The sequence below is a fragment of the Parasteatoda tepidariorum genome, chromosome 5 (genome assembly GCF_043381705.1).
Source record: "Parasteatoda tepidariorum isolate YZ-2023 chromosome 5, CAS_Ptep_4.0, whole genome shotgun sequence".
Lineage (NCBI taxonomy): Eukaryota > Metazoa > Arthropoda > Arachnida > Araneae > Theridiidae > Parasteatoda > Parasteatoda tepidariorum.
The window spans coordinates 47,476,046-47,489,241 of record NC_092208.1 but is presented as its reverse complement, the minus strand read 5'-3'; the positions used below and the strand labels follow the sequence as shown (position 1 = coordinate 47,489,241).

The following is a 13,196-nucleotide window of genomic DNA, read 5'->3' as shown; positions in this document are numbered from 1 at the left end:
CCTTTAATATTTCATATTAGCTTCAACGCCCTCGTAACTAATTTAGTATTTCTGGAATAAATATGATATAGTAACGTTTAGCTATGAATGAAGTTTAGATGCCATTGAAGGGTAGTTCATTATAAATGAATAATGATTCAGTCTTCAAGCACATCTATAGCAGTGAATAATGCTTCAATTTAATTTCTAATTCATTTCAGAAGCTTTTCTCCTATAGAAGACTTATTGATTTCCATTATGAACGCACTAGATCAATTAAAATACTTCACTCAAATACTAAGTAGAGTTTTGCGAAACAGCATACGCTTTGTTTTAAAATAAAACTGAAGTATTTCTGAGAATGCTTGATCAAAATGTTTAAATAATCAAATTATTTTTGTGAGGGTATAAGATATGCTAATTCTAACTTGGGGTAGATGACTAAGAGGCTACTTTCATATATCCCACATTTAATAATTGTTGTGTTTCTAGATGCAGAACAATTTCCGCAACTTCTTCTATAATTTCGCTTTCTGAATATCTCTTTGAATTTTGTTTGCTATTTAAATTTGCCAAATGTGCTTTACCAAAGGCAATTATCTAAAAAGTTATTTTCTAATTCTGTTTTGCAGTTTTGAGTTCAATATTAATTCCTTTCCCCCTATTATTGTGCATTTTTCATTCCTTTTTCATTATTATTTAATAATTCCAAAAATATCCATAATTATTATTCATTATTAATGCAATTTATGGTGACTGGAAGCAATTTTACACAAGGCATATAATAACATGTACTTAATTTACTGTTTGACTATTAAAAAGCGGCTAATAAATTAGTAATAAAGTTTTAAACCTAACATTTGGAATAATAAAAGAAAATCAAAAGTAAATTAAAGAAAGTACCTTTAAGTTAGGGATAAGAAATATTTTAATAATATACACCCAGTGTCTTGAAAAATAGACAAATTAAACCGAATCTCTTGCAAACCTCCTCTGACATCATAGCAGCTTAAAGTAATCAACTTATTAACTATAATACCTAAAGACGATCCATTCTGACGTCATTACGACGCGTTTCTTGAAGTTTCTCCTAGCCCAATCGCCCACAGCGCCTTCTAGCAACACTCAATGGAAACGGTTAATTTATCTAGTAGATGTTGATACTCTACTGTAGCGGTTTCTAAATGGTGTACAGCGGAACCTTGGGGTTCCGAGAGTTTAAATTCTTTAAATCGGTGATGATTTTTTAAACCTGTCACTATATTTATATCCGAACAATAAAACACCATTTATTTCTAAAACTGGTTATTTATTATGAAATTATGTATGGAAAATAGCAATTAAAAAAGAATTTACATCTTTTTTTAAGAAAGTGGCTTTTCTAATATTAATATATTGAATAAAGTATGAAAATTATAATTTGAATGAATAATGCATTTATAAAAAATAACATTATTATTTCTCATCAAACTTTTCAATTTATCATAAAATGATCAAATTCAAGAATAAAGATTTGTGTTTCACTAATAACCATTATCAACGTATACAAGTTTTTTTCTCTCGAAAACTATGTTTCAGTGCACTTTATTCATTAACAGCTTATGCATATTACCAAAAACAAATTCAGAACTACTCTAAATGAAACTCCACTCTTACGAATTCAATTGTTTGAATTGAAACTCATAGTTTTAAGTTTATTAATCATACAAAATGAGAGAATAAATTTCAATTTTCACATCAAATGTGATAAAAATAATTAGCAATCTTTCTGTTTGTATATTCACAGCTACTAATTTTATTTATTAACATTGGGATTATTTAGGGTTCATCAGCGTAAAAAAACGGGAAACGCTTTTCTACGGTATGTTATATACTGTCCTGGACATATTTTTTTATTTACTTCTGTACGTTTAAATTTGTCACATGAATGAATAATAATTCTTTGTATTTTATTGTTTTAAAGTTAAATTTTAATACTTTTTTTCAATAAAAATTGCTGAATTAAATTTGAATTGAGTGGATTTACGATAGTTTTTTTGAAAAACTTTCATATTGTGCAACTATGCAGAAACATATACTTTTCTAACCCACTCCAAATCTTATTTTTTACATTTTAGTTCCATAATGCGTAAAAAAAATTCTTTCGTATTTTTATTTACTCTTGCCTTTTTTTTCTATCATATAATACATTCTACTATAAACAGAAAAAGAAAGCAAAATCTACATTAATCTTTTCCTTATTTATTATTCCATTAGTTTGAAATGATTAATAGTGCTTTTCATAAATGTTAATAAGCAAAAAATTCAATATAGAAATAAACATAAGAACAAGAAAAAGGATGAGAAATTGGAATATTAAAAGAAATCGTCATTTACTTTTCAAAATGTATTTCTTGTCTTCATTATCAAGCGTCATTCATAACAAACTAACATTTAAGTATTTCATAGAACTAAAATAAAACAAATGATCAAACGATTATAAAGAACTTTATAAATTCAATTAAAAATAATAAAAGAAAACGATTAATTCACCAATCCAACTGGTAGTTACGCTTTTTTCCGTAGCTTGGCGCAAAGACCGTTTGGGTCAGACTGTTGCCATTTTGTATCGATAAAAAAACTCATTGTCATTTTATATGCTTTAGCATCAAAGTAGAAACTCTTTATATATTTCTTTGTAGTGTAAATCAATGCATTCGTATCATTCAAACGATGGTATAAATGCATCTTATTGTACTGCTATCTACTAATAATATAGAGAAAGAACCATCGGGAATAAGGTAAATAAATATTTTATGAGGAAACAATACTTTTATAACATATTTTAAAATTTTATTCTGTTGACAACTAAAAAAGTTGGTAATGCAAGTGAGATAAACTGATTATCGTGCATGTTACATTTTCACTTGTAAAAAAAAGATGCAATAGGAATGTGTGTTGTCATTGGCTAAACGTAATGATAATTTTGGATAATAAGGTTCTTATAGTTATAATACGACATTCTGAGTAATAAGGAAATATATAACTATTTAGATTAATATTGTAGTCATTGCAACGTTGATATTTCTAGATATAAATGATTAAAAATTAAATTTATTCAACTTTCTAACAGTAATTTTGAGATAATATCAAAATGTCTGTTTTAGTGCATGAATTATTGTTTCTGATAATATCTTATTTTTTAAGTCATTATTCTGATAATTTAGATATAGTGATTTTTATATTGAAGCAAAAAGNGGAAATATATAACTATTTAGATTAATATTGTAATCATTGCAACGTTGATATTGTTAGATATAAATGATTAAAAATTAAATTTATTCAACTTTCTAACAGTAATTTTGAGATAATATCAAAATGTCTGCTTTAGTGCATGAATTATTGTTTTTGATAATATCTTATTTTTTAAGTCATTATTCTGATAATTTAGATATAGGGATTTTTATATTGAAGCAAAAAGAAATTAACCCTGTAATAAATAACTGAAAGCTGAAAAATCTTGTGTTCGATTATACAAAATTAAATAAATACATTTTCTCAAAAAAGGTATTTTTTCTTTGATGATGTATTTTTCATAATTTTCTATAACTAATTCCCACTGTTTTACCCATGGTCGAATTCTTTATATACGTATATACAATTTTTTAGTCCTTTTCAGTTATTTTACGAAAATCGAATTTATGAAAAAAGAATTGATAAGATGAGAAAAGTTTTACAGTGTCTACATCTATCATTTCTATGAATGTTATTACACATTTTATTTTGTCTTTTAACCCGCAATAATAAGGTAAAAAATCTTTAATGCTTCTGACACTATTTTTCTTTCATGTGTTGTATTAGGGAAATAAACAAAAATATCAAACGACTTCAATCGAAAAACGTAGGAAGATTTTATTTAAAAGCAAATATTTTAAGCGTTAAAATTGTTTTCTTGCTATTAATTAAGTGTTCAAATTGTGTTCAATAAATTTTTTATTAATATTTCAGAACTGCTCTTTTATCTTATGCTATGAAAAGAATAAACTCAAAGCAATTTACTAAAATTTAAAAAAGAGTAAGTCAAATAGATTTTTTTTGAAATATTAGAGACAGTAAAAATATGCGACACAAAAAAAATAGTAATAAATAAATTATAACAGATAAATAAGTAAAGTAGAAGGACAGAAACACCGCCACCCCAAAACTTCATCTACCACATTTTAGCAAGCACTTAAATAGAAATATTTAAAAAAAAAAAACGATGCATCATTATTAAATAAATCCATTATAACTTTATGGTTAAGTCGACTTTGTAATTGTTTACATTTACTTGTAAGATAAATTTAAAAGTATAAATTTGGCTTTTTGAATGAATAAAATAGAATAATCCTAATTGATATGATGTTTGCTGAAAAAAGAAGAACATTCTAAGAAATCATTTTTATAATAAACAAAGCAATTGTAATTCTATAAAGTGCCTATGAAATATATAATGACTTGCCTATAAAATATATAATGTCCCAGTTCAAATTTTTCTTTACATTGAAATGCAGTACTGTGAACCACCTTATTTTGAGATTTTGAGTTTAAAATTCCCGCCATTCTTCTATTGAAATAACTAGGGGAAACGGAAGGGAGAAAAATTCTGTTTCGATTCGCCTTCCAGTTCCGTGGTTTTATTCCTAGGACAAAAACTATCTTGATGTAAGAGCTCTACTTACATTCCACTTGTATGGTCTAATGCCCATAATTTATTAACTATGTTTTACTTTACACTGTTCTACGAACAAGTTATCAGGTAGTAACCATTAATACAAAACTATTTTTTCAGTTGTCCACACATAGACTTTATAATAATGCTTACCATTCAGACACATTTTTCATTTAAGAAACTTTTGTCATACTATTCACTGTTCAGAATAGGTTTTATTTTATTACTTCTCTCCTGGGATACTGAGATTAGTATGATAAATTTCTTTGACATTTCTAGCCGATACGAGATTTTTCTCCATAGTTACTAAACAAGAAAATTGTCTGAGAAGAAATTGCAATGAAATTTCATCATGGAGGGTTCCTTTGCAAGTGTGTTGCTCCTAGTAATTGTTGTAATTATTTGTTAGCTACACTTTATTAAAATCACAATGGATATATAAAGCACATTTTTTTATACTTTATTTACAAACTTCTCCGCCACTCTTTCAATTAATATTTTGCCTTTTTCTAGGAAACTTTCCCTATAATGACCTGTTCAAAATCACAAGAAGAAACAGTTCATTATAGGGAAGCTCCCCTAACGGCGTATAGTGGCATTTCCGGTCAACTCCCTTTACACCGGTCCGCCCTAACTCCCCTAAATGTTTGTTACAAAATTCATGCTACTCTTTAATACATATAGCGATTTTGAACTTTTTCAATCCAGAAAAAAATAGACTAAAAATGTCATTAAAAAACTTTAGCAAGAAGAGAAATTGCAGCTTTGAAATCAGAGGCGTGAAAATATCCAAGATCCATTAAAACTATCATGCAACAGGAAGCAAAAAGAAAATGTTCATTATAATTGCTTTAATTCTTGTATTCTTGACATAAAATATTATTAAAATTATAATGTTTACTCAATTTTCATAACTCTGAATCAAGCGTAAAAAACGCTTTTGCTTCTTTTACATTAAAAAATTACGGTTCATTATTTTGAAAATATTTTGATTGAAGATTTATACTTTTCGCTCTATTTTTATTTGCAAACACAGTTTTCAATAGTGGAGCAAAATATATCAGTCTTCACAATTTTTAAAATACTTACCCGTCATTAAAGTAAAAATTATAAAATAATTATAATGGTTTTAAATTTTTGAAAAAATCTGTTATACAAAATTTTAGAGAGAAAAATTCCTAGCGTAAGTGCAACCTTTCGAAATTTCTGAGACAACTAGAACATTTTAATATTTTTAATATAATCTCAGATCACCTTAAATTTTTTATCATGACTTTATTGTTGCAGCATTTTTGAGATAATTAAATGAGTATAAAGAGTAATATAGCAGCTATGAGGATTAAAAAATGCTGTAAATATATTAAAATATATGCCCTAAGGAAATTTCATTGTTTAATCCGTTTTTATAACGACATTTTAATAATTATAACATAAATAAGTAGATTTTACTTTTCTAAAGCCATGACATAGCCCCTGTGGTAGAATTTTTTCGAGCTATCTGCGACAAAACCGTCTAGCACTAATTCCTTTCCGCAAGATACTTTTAATAATAACAAACATAGATGTTACTAATTTAATTAATAACTTCTAATTAACTATTAATAATTACTAATTTAATTTAATAAATAATTACCACCATATATATGTGTTTACAAAAAATACATAGTTATTTTAAATTGAACATGCAATAATTTTTTATTCTAATATTATGGGTGATTTTCTCGTATTTTGTTGAGGGGGGGGGGTAACGCATAAATTATTTCCTTCTTCGCATTTTGTTAATAATCATCATAATAAAAAAATATTTAAAAATCATGAAATCCGTTATTGAAAAAAAAAGATCGACGACAAAATCATGCCTATTGGACTCCTCTAAAAAGGGTTACTCAAATGCATAATAGATAATTGTAATATCGCATAAAAAATATCGGATTTAAAAACTATTGAGAAATCAATAGCAATAACTGCCAACAATTTGATAGATTTAAAAAGTTATCACTGAAATGCACGATTCGAATTTTCTATATTGTTTGAAATATATTGAGAAATTTAAAAACCACATGAAAACCAATATCAATAACTGCCGAAAATACAATCGAAACAGCACATAGATTTTTGATACTATCGGCGTAAATTAATCGAGTCAAAAAGTGATTATCTAAATGTATGATTAAAATATTGCGTGTAAATTTCTGTAGAAAATAAAAATATTTTTTTTTTTTACTTTTCAAAAGCAAAATCTTTCTGCAAGAACTCTGCGACAATGTCACCGTGTTGCTGCGATTCCGCCATGGGGGACATTGCTATAAGAATTTTTAAATAAGTACATTATATAAAAATCTCTAAAAACAAGCTTATTAAGTATGGAAAATTTAAAAAAGATGAGTATTTTTTATTGAAATTTATATCTGAAACGTAAGTTAAATTTAGACCTTTCAAAATCAGAATTCAGTGAAATTGTCTAATATTCAACAAAGAATCAAAGCATCGGATTTTATATTCTTTAATATTAATCAGTGTCAATGCCATATGTGCTTTAGATTTTATAAAAGCTTTCCAAAATAGCTTTTCCGATTTGCTAGTCTTAATAACTATTCATAAAAAGCTAATTTAAATGCATGTATTGATATTAAACTGAAAGGAAAGATGAATTTCGTAACATTCAAAAAGCTTTTAGAATAATAATAATTTAAAAACTAAATATGAACTAAATTTAACATAAAGGTACTTAAGATTCCTTATGTTTTATGCTCGATAACTTCAGCGAATTTAGTAAATCTTTATAGCGTCTTATAATTTTGAGAGTTTTAATTATTTACAAACCAAAGCAGGAATGCAGAAAGTAGCTTAAGTGTATTTTTCTAATGCTTTTTGATTATAAAAAAATAATAAGATCTCTATAAATGGTAAGCACAATCAAATATGTTTTAAACTTTTTATTTTTGAAATTGTTTTGTATTAATACTTATTACTGTTTCTCTTATGAGCAATTGCTAATTAGCAAGTTTGCCCGGATAAGTGACATTTAAACCTTTTTATGAAATGACTTTATTAAGCTTTAAAATATGGAAATATGATTTCAATTCTCAGTAGTACCCTTAATTCACTTATTTTTTTCACTTTTCAATGATTTATAAAGTTGTAAGAGTTTAAAGGTTGAAAGATTTTTAACATTGTGCTTAGATTAAAGTCATGATGTCGAATTTCCGAGGACATTTTATGTCATTTTTGAATAATTCGTGATTTTTTTATGAATGAAAATAAACAAAGAAATGCAAATAGAAATATATGATCAGTAATTTTATACTCAGTCGAAATTTTTGAAGCAAGTTTTATAAGGAATTACGAATAACGAGTAATTTATAAATTTGTAAAACTAAGGCATAACTATGTATAAGCTTCGAAAAATTATTTTTATTCATTATAATAACTTTTATCTTCTGGTTTTTGCAATAAGTATAATGAGTGGATTGTACCACTAATTAACGTTGTTTTACTTCGGCTACCGCTTATTTTTTTAACTAACTAAAATCTTCCTTTCCGTGATTCGTGAAGGGCAACATATTCGATAATCACAGCTACTACAAAGTCTATATATTGTTAACAAAAAAAATTATTTGATTTTTTTTTTCAGATTTTCAGGCTAATCTCTGTAAACTTTCAATTTTGAAAACTCACCTAAAAAAGGTAACATAAGAGACTTACAAGAGAACAGTGTGTAAGTGGTGTAATAGAAGTATACTGTTTATTCGAACAGTAACCTTAGGTTGTAATTTAACGCTTTATAAAGCCGTTTATTCGAACAGTAACCTTAGGTTGTAATTTAACGCTTTATAAAGCCGTTTTTTCGAACAGTAACCTTAGGTTGTAATTTGCAACTTCATAAGGCTGGGAAAAGTACGCTTCTCACAAATTTCGTTGATATTGAAATATCAATGGGAAGTTATTTCTCCACATGGAGAAAAGATTCCGGTAAAATTTCCGTACTGTATGGCAATAACATTTTTGGTAAGAAGAAAAACATAATTATGGAAATGAAAACCAAAATATATGGCAATTAAACCCTTCATTTGGTAATTTTTCTGTTCATATGGTTAATCGAAAATTCTGGTTTTCGAAATTATTGTTCTTCTAATCACACCTTTAGTAAAAATTATAAAACTGAAATTAAATTTAACTAAATAAATGTCTTTTATGCCATGCTCTAAGATTGCATGATAAAATTACCAAATTTTACCACATTTACCAAATTTTATCACGGATTCTAAAACTGTTTTTCATTGTTAATTTTACCAAAATCATTAACAATGAACTTCGATAAAAATTACCGAGCTTTTTTTCGGTGATACTATAGAACCAGAAACACGGTAAATTTTACGCTATTCTGGTAGTTTTGACCCTACAATTTCTTGAAATGCACTTAGAATTTATAGGGTCGTCCGCTAACTCCCTTATTAAAAAGAAAAAAGCAAAAATATCAATGTAGGGCTATGTTTAGATAAATGTGAGTAATAGTAAGGTCCGCGTGGAGTCAAGAGGAAAAACCAGCACTGGCCTCTCCTCTTTAATTTGTGTGCTGCGTTCGGTCAGTTAATAATTATCTATCAAGGTCATTTGTAGTTCTAAAGGCAGAAATTATAAATTTGATTTTTTTCAAAGCACATACATTCAAGTTCATGGGTAATTATTTACAGTAGGCAAAATTTTAAAAATTCCACCCCTTCCCCCCAAAAAGTTTTAAATATCAAATTAATTTTTCTTAACATAGCCTGAATGAATTTCTTACTATAAATAAATCTCAATCCCAGAAATATCTTAACATAAAAATTCTAGGAAAAAAGTGGCCATATAAAGGGTTAAAATCTAGTTTTTATATTCTGATTTAGTGCAGTAAAATTATACTTTTTTCGGAAAAAATGCAAGATTTTTTTTCATAAAAAACTTTGGTATGTTTTTATAAAAATGCCTTTAACTTCTCCTACTTTTCTCGCTACGTTCTCTCCCCCCCCCCTTTTTTTTTCGAGTGAAATATAGGAATTTTTTGGGGGTAAGGGGAATGATTTCTTCTAGATAGGCAAGAAAACTGTTTATTCCAATTTATTTTTCACGCTAAGTCGACACGGTCGAAAAAAAACTTCGAAATTTATAAGTGTTTATGAACAAAAAGTACAATTTCGTACTTGTATCTGTTTATACATCTGCCATCGCTATCTTAACAAGTACAGCCATGTTTCGTATGTTTTTTTCCCGCTAAATTGAATTAAATTATGCTCAAGTCATCTGTTAAAATGCTTGAAGGGTTTTGTGTATAAAATGTAAAATTTTATTTTTATACTTATTTACGGATCATACATTGGTATACAGACAGTTGAGGAATTGTTTGTGTATATTTTTTCTCCTTAAATCGAACGAAACTAGACACAAATCAAAAGGGCTAATATTTCAATTTTTAATTGTTTTTTTTTATATTAAAAGTACTTTTCTTGAATAGCACGTATTATAAATAAATCCCTTATGACTTCAAAATTATTAATCAAGTCGAAATTCATCTCATTCAATAGAGTGCAAAAAAAAAATTCTCAAGAAATAATAATATAGTACAAAGTATATTATAATATGATACCGTCATATAGTACAAAAAAAATATTAGTTGAAAATGTACCCTACATTTCCAGATAGTCTTTAGATAGCAAAAAAAAGGTTTACAAAAAAGTAGCACTGTATATACATAAAAACGTTTGCAACTTTTGAGGAATTCGTTCAATTCTAGTGCAGTCACATTCCATTCAATGTGAAAAAATACATAGTAAACAATGTCTCACTCTTGTGTAGCAATATCAAATTTAATTTGTATTATTTGTACACGAAACTCTTATAACTAATAAACAATTAGTCTGATTCTAATGGTCATTCAAGTCATCTGATAAATGCTTCGGAAGCAATATATTACTTAAAAAACCTCCCTTAATCGCAAACAATACCTCACGAGAAAAAATTCGATCAAATCGCACTCATTTTCCTATAAAAAAAAAGGAGGGAAGTTCTCAGATATCATTCATATTGTTAAAATTTCTTGAAAAACTTGGTCAAAGAACAATTTATTTGATTGTTATTTTACCATTTTTAAACAAAACAGTAAAGAAAAACTTAAATACTATGGTAGTTAACTGTGAGAAAAAGCGTTTATCAGCTGTTTTCACTTAATGCGGCCAAGCAACAAGAATTTTATCGCACCAACTAGACCAACCTTTTGAAGTCACTTCCTATGTCCGAGAGGGCTAATCCGTCAATCTTGTTACTAACAGAACGGGAGTTCGAAGCCTAGAGTTGGTATTCCAATATTTCCTTCAACGCATAAAGAGTTTTTAGTATCCTGCAGTCCCCAATTGATGAAGTGTAAGATAAAAAATGTTTTTTTATCTTAAACTTTTTAGTTAATTAGATGAAGAGACTGCTGCTAGTTATTTTAACATAATTTTAGAATGGAAATTCTGACAGTGCATCATAACATATCGAAGTTTTTGTCAAGGAATACTTTAGGATTAATAGTCTAATTAATAGTGTGACAATTGGTGGACTAATTGTCGCACCATTTATAATATTTCCATATTCGCTCAAAATATAATAAATAGATCATTACTATAAAAAAATGAGAAGTGGATAAGAAGTTTTATCAGAGGGTTTATTTCTTTTTTTCTAATCGAAAGTGTGAAAAAGTTCTTAAATAATCAATGATTACGAATGCCAAGCTTAGAGGAAAATGACTTTAACACTGTATTAAGACCAATATGGATTAAACTTCACTTATGCTGTAGTAAAATTGGTATAATTTATTATTTTATATGCTTATTGAAAAAAATACTTTTCATCCATATTTTTTAATAAAAATTTACGAAATTGTGCTTGTAATTTGTTTTCTTTTATTTTGCTAAGAAAAACTTAAAACATATTTTTTCTCTATTCATACTTTAAAAAACTGTTTCATAAAAATTATGTATTTGCTTAAATAAGTAGTTCTGTTACTAGTATGCGGTTAAAAACAGTGACATTGTATAAATAATAATATTACTATATAATACACTTATATTACTACATAATACAGTTTTTCATTCATTTTTATTTCTTTATATAGCTGTCGTTGGACAGCGGACCCGATTTTTTGGTTTATGACTGCTAATGTTCAACTCCGTAACCTTGCAATTTTGAACCCAATCCAGAAGACAAGGGAACTTCTGGATCAAGTATTGGNAAAAAATGACCAAATAACAATTTATTTAATTGTTGTTTTACCATTTTTAGGACTTTTTTATAGAACTAACCCGCATTTGCGTTTCATGGAGAGAAAGACCACGAGAACCTCCCACGATTAGCTTAACGGCAAAGGAAATCTAATCCATGATCCGTCTACCACTGAGTATATTTTACGTCAGCACTGTGATCGGTGCAAGACGAAAAGTGATTCGTATCGACCAGCCACCACTGAGATTCGAACCCGGTTCGCCTCATGCATATTAGGAGTTTAGAAAATTAAACGTTTTTCAAAATTACAAAAGAAAAATGTGTTAAATTAAGTACATAAAGCATTTTACGCCTTTTTATAAATTTCATTTTCAAATAAAAAAATATAATATAAAACACGTGACAGAAGTAAATTAATTTACACTTAAAAGTAAGATAAAACTATAAAACGACTTAAAAGTGATATATTTTTATAAAATGTTACAATAAAAAGTGTTTTTTTGTTACAAAATGTTATATATAAAATATTTTATTCTTCAGAAATATTATGTGTTTTTAGTTTGTATTTAAAATGTTTAGTTTAAATTTACACCCCCAATTAAAATTTCCATGAATTTAGAGTATTAATAATTTCAAGAGCATTATAAGAATAATTAACGTTTAAATATAAGAATTCCAATTAACTTGAAACTACTATACGAATCCTTGTCTTAAAACTTCGTCAATATTCTAAAATATATTTCATTTCAAAAATTCGAAACATATAAAAGAAAAAAAAATAAAGGAGAAAAAAAGTGAATGATATACTTACAGATAAGCACTAATAATTTTTTGATGCAATTTTGAGGCAGTGAAAGTCGTTAAGGATAGATAAGAGTTTAAAGATGAAATAGTGAGAACTCACGCACAGAAACGGGAAAATCGAAATGTTTCCCGTTTTCCGCCTTCACTTTACACCTCTGGAAACTCCGCCCTTTTTAGCAAAGAGACATCTGTAGACAAAACTATGAACCCTACATGAGAGTTAAGGAAAAAAAAAAGAATAAGGAAACAGAAATGTCCTTATATTAACATATAAATGGAACATTTTATTTTAAATAATGCTGTATCCTATATTTAGAAAACTTCTTGTTTTTTCTATTCAATTGATATGGAAATTTTATAATGGTTTAAGTGCATGTTTAAAAATTAATTTTGAATTATGGAAATATAAAATGTTTGCTTGTTATGCAAAGCAAAATGTTTGAATTTTTATCAGTTTTGCAAACAGTTGTGCTTGTCATAAATA

At 27.2% G+C, this 13,196-nt stretch overlaps 1 protein-coding gene across 2 annotated transcripts in view; it reads right to left on the bottom strand.

Moving 5' to 3' along the window:
• The window catches only part of LOC107438883 (diuretic hormone receptor), a 226,453-nt gene extending 213,543 nt beyond the window's left edge, over positions 1–12,910 (bottom strand). Inside the window, exon 1 of one of the 2 annotated variants that reach the window (XM_043039187.2) lies at positions 12,720–12,910. The gene's annotated coding sequence lies outside the window, so the exon portion shown is untranslated. The remainder of the gene's footprint in view (positions 1–12,719) is intronic. The other variant, XM_043039188.2, reaches the window with a different exon arrangement.
• Between the last annotated feature and the right edge of the window lie 286 nt (positions 12,911–13,196).